Source organism: Camelus ferus, chromosome 3, assembly GCF_009834535.1.
Source record: "Camelus ferus isolate YT-003-E chromosome 3, BCGSAC_Cfer_1.0, whole genome shotgun sequence".
Lineage (NCBI taxonomy): Eukaryota > Metazoa > Chordata > Mammalia > Artiodactyla > Camelidae > Camelus > Camelus ferus.
Genome location: NC_045698.1, coordinates 2,909,922 through 2,913,981, shown reverse-complemented (window position 1 = coordinate 2,913,981; position 4,060 = coordinate 2,909,922). Strand labels below are relative to the sequence as shown.

Below are 4,060 nucleotides of genomic sequence, written 5' to 3'. Positions count from 1 at the left end.
GGATCCGCACCGTTCTTTTTATTTTTTCCTTGTTGCATGTCATGGTGACTTGGGATAAGATCCACTGCTGCATCTCCATCTGGGAAACCAGCTTGGTGGGGAAGCCCACAGAGCTGCTTGTGGTTTGCCAGAGCTTCGAAATCAACAGAAAATTAAGACCAAGTGCTGAATGCGTGCCTGAAAATCCTTTTACAGACGAGCCCTAGGAAGGCATGTTCACTGAAGCATGCCCTTTGCAAACACTCTTCCCTTATATGTTTTCCAGAACTATTGATGTAGAACCCTCTTCCAATAAGACTAACTCTCGGGTACATACTGTCAACATATGGCCGATAGAAATGACATAACCGTGCAGACACGCTCACGTACCTCAGAGCAGGCCTCCCCTTTATGTGGGTAGCACTCACTATTGGAGCAGGAAAGCCCCCAAAGATGAAGGGAGAATGCACGCAGCTCCCAACAGAAGACGACTTTGATCCACCCCTGAGGCAGAGCTTGAAGAGGGCTGCACTGAGTTCCCATCTCCTTCAGCTGGGTTTTACACACGCCCCCTCCTCTGCAGCGGCCAGAGCAAAAGTTGGTGTTTCTGGTCTTTCCTTGTTAGAATCTTGCACACGGACAGAGCCAATGAATGACACCATGCCTTCCGTGTATCTGGAGCTTGAGCCATGGCTGAACAGGCTTCAACACCGGGTGGCGTCTCGTTCTTACAGCAAACCTCACAACTGCTGTCACTGCTTTGCAGCTGGGAGTGCGGATTCTCAGAGGTCCCGGGCCCTGCCTGAGGTAAGGGCCGTGGGGAAGTCAGACGCACGGTTAGAACTCAGGTTTTCTGACATCCTGGCCATGCTCCCTTTAATGTTCCACGTGGCCCGGCCCAGAATCCATTTCACTGCACACGCACGTCAACGTAGCGGACGGAGCGTCCGAAGATAGCGTATGCCATTTCTTCAGGAGGGTGACGGACCGGATAAGGAACGTTTTGAAACACTGAAGCGTGACTTCCACATGAGGAAACTATTTCTATTTTAGCCTGTACGATGCTATCCTAACTAAGACTCTGTCTGGATTAGATACTTGCCATTCACATAAGGCAAATCCGAGCTATTTCCCAGTAAGATGAACAGCGATGCTGCTGCGTCTTCTGTTTCTCCCTCACACCTCTGCAGGACTAACGTGCAATCTGGGCCAATGTGGAAAACAAAATGCGGCCACAGGAATAAACCTGTGTGGGACGGGGTGCCTCGCTAAGCTCCTTCCCTCAAGTTGCTTTATTTTAAATAGAAGTCATTTCAACGTTAAGTTAGCACATCTAAGTGTCGTGATTCTACCGTCATACAAAAGTCGGACAATGCTTGCTAACTAAAGTATACAGGTTTGCACACAGAAGTGTTTGTCACTAGTAAGGATGTTATACTGTTTGTTCAGCAAAAGCTCACCTGAAGAATTTTCAGCCCCATTACAGAAAGACAAAAAAAAAAAAAAAAAAAAACACTAAAACCAAAACAAACAAAAACCTCCGTCTGACAAGTGTGAAATAATGTTAGTAAAATTGATTTTAAAATATACGTAGATTATTAAGAAGCAAGACAGAGAATAAACACATCATTCATTGATTGATCTCATTCAGTAGCTTCTGACGCTTTTGGTATTTCTACACTTTGGATGACTTACACTAGAATTTTTCACCACAGGAAAAAAAGAGAGTTGCTCATGTGTAAGTTTTTTTTTTTTTTTTTAAGTCTGCTTGTGAATAGATCAACCACAGACCAAGTACCCTTTTATACAGAAGTAAAGTTAGCTGAGGGTCATTTAGTGAGCATTTACTCTGCGGAAGTGCGTTCTAGGCGAACTGATAACCTGGGACTCTTGAACAGCGAGGATTCCAGGACTGTAACTCCTGCCACTGGGACCAGGTAACCTCCCGTCACACAGCATGAGAAAGTAGATTTAGATTTATGCTGTGACCCATTAAGAAATGCTGTGAAGGAGAGACCATCGTACAGAAAAACAAAAGGTACAAAATTCCTATTTTTTAGGAAGAAATCCTGCAACAATGAATTGCGACCCCTTCGTTTTATATTAAGTATGAGTAGAGCAACCCTTCAGTCCTGCTGCCGCACACCAGCTCCCCTGGGCGTGTGGACCTGAGCCTGGGACTGCAGCCTCCCGGCCGGGCTTGTTCCCGCTTTACAGCCGTGCGTGCGCCGAGACGTGTATCCGCTCTCGTGCACCCCCGCCTAAACGTTCCGTGTGTGGTGCTGGAGAAGGTTTAGTTTTGCTACAGAATCTCACAAGGGCTGGCAAAAAAAAAAAAATTGCAACATGGAAGAAACTTACATCAACTCCCTGGGCCCTGAAGAGCGACCACAGCGCCCCTGCGATAAAACCCGCCAGACCAGGGCCTGGAGTTTTCCTTAGTGTCTTATCACGTGCAAGAAGAATCGTCCTGATGCCACAAACTGGACACCTGTCCCTTCAACGTTCGCCCCCCAGTTCCTTGGGCTGCAATCGATCATCGTATCTCAAGCCGCGATGACAAAAGTGCTTTTGAGCAGGAGGTCGTCAACCAGCCAGGAACCCTGGACAAGAGACCCTGGCTGAGAGCACATGGAAGTGCCCTCCTTGTGGTGAAGACTGGGAGAAAGGTTTGTGGGAACAGAGCAGCTCCGCAATTGTCTGGGGGCACAGCCCACTTCTGGGGCAACACCAGCCCTGTAGGCCCTGGGCTTATGGGCCAGAACAGCAACCTGGCATCAGGCACACGTGTTCCAAGTCTCTGCTGTCTGCTCTCCGTGGAAAAATGGTGGAGAAACACAGTGACTGATGTCATCTCCTCAGGTGCCAGACCCCAGAAGACCCGCTTATTCCTGCTACAGTGGGCTCTTCATTTTTCTCTCCTAATCTAATTATAGAAAGATAGTCTGTGACTTAAAAAACAAAACAAAACAAAACCCCGGAGCAGTGAGTCCTTTCAGGTGACAGGGCTGAAGTTCACAGTCTCCTTGTAGGTGCGATGTTTCCATCTGCCCACCATGAGTATCTCATGTTCTAAAGAATCATCGAATGTCTGCTTCTCTCTTTTATGTCTACTCTTTTCTTTCTTTTCTTCTTGAAAAACAGACCAAAAAAATAAGCATGAAATGAAAACAACATCAAAACTCAAAAACAAAAAAGAGAGGTAATAAAAAACAGCAGTGATGTCTTGACAAAAGGTCCAGCCCTTCCATCCTTCCACCCGCTGACCATCCCAACACGGTCCCCGGGACGTTCTCAAAGCCATAAGATCTGCCCCAGCGCCCCCAGCCCCCAGAGTTATGCAGGAAAGCTGCTGTGGTTTTTGAAGGTGGAGCTCCTGATTAACTGAGTGATGCTCTCTTGGCCCCAGTGTCCACGCACTGCTCTGTTCACAGACTGAGAACGCTGCCAAAGTCTGCTTCTAGCAGCATCTCTTCCCAATGGTTTCCTTAGTGCTGGTGTTAGAAGCACCTTCCTCCTCTTCTGAGCCTTCAGAGCACAGGCATATCTCTCAGGCAGCATCTAAGACTCCACCTCGCCTGCCCTGCAGCGCCTCTTCCTCTGATGTCCTCCATCTGTGTAGGTCCCCTGAGGACAGGGTCACGGGCCTCTGAAATTCTTGCACAGCACAGGGTGCCAAGCTCCAAGTATATCAGTGTTAAATGCATGCTGAGAGAAGGAGCAACAATTCTTCTAAGACAAAGTTCCCCGTGGTATTCTTAATTCTCTATTAAGAGCACTGTTACGACATGTAAGGGACTTTATTTCTGGAAGGTCCGTTGATAAAAACAACATAAAAAAAAAAAACTATGTGAGAGGAAATGATCTACTTTGGATGGTTGGTTAAAGCTCATCAGAAGGAAGACTGTGGTGGAACAATGGGAGATTTTATATTACAAAAGTGCTCCATTTGTTTCATTGGTAGGAATAAAAAAAAATTGGCAATGCTCGGATCGTTGCTTGATTTGGCCCTGCAAGCTTCCCCACTTGTGTCAAAATAAAACATTCTTGTCCTGAGTGTTTTCTTATCTTAATGTTCGGG

The 4,060-nt window shown here is 46.8% G+C and overlaps 1 pseudogene; it reads left to right on the top strand.

The window, feature by feature from the left end:
- The first annotated feature begins 2,325 nt into the window (after positions 1 to 2,325).
- On the top strand, positions 2,326 to 2,823 carry LOC102517546 (annotated as a pseudogene).
- Positions 2,824 to 4,060: the final 1,237 nt, after the last annotated feature.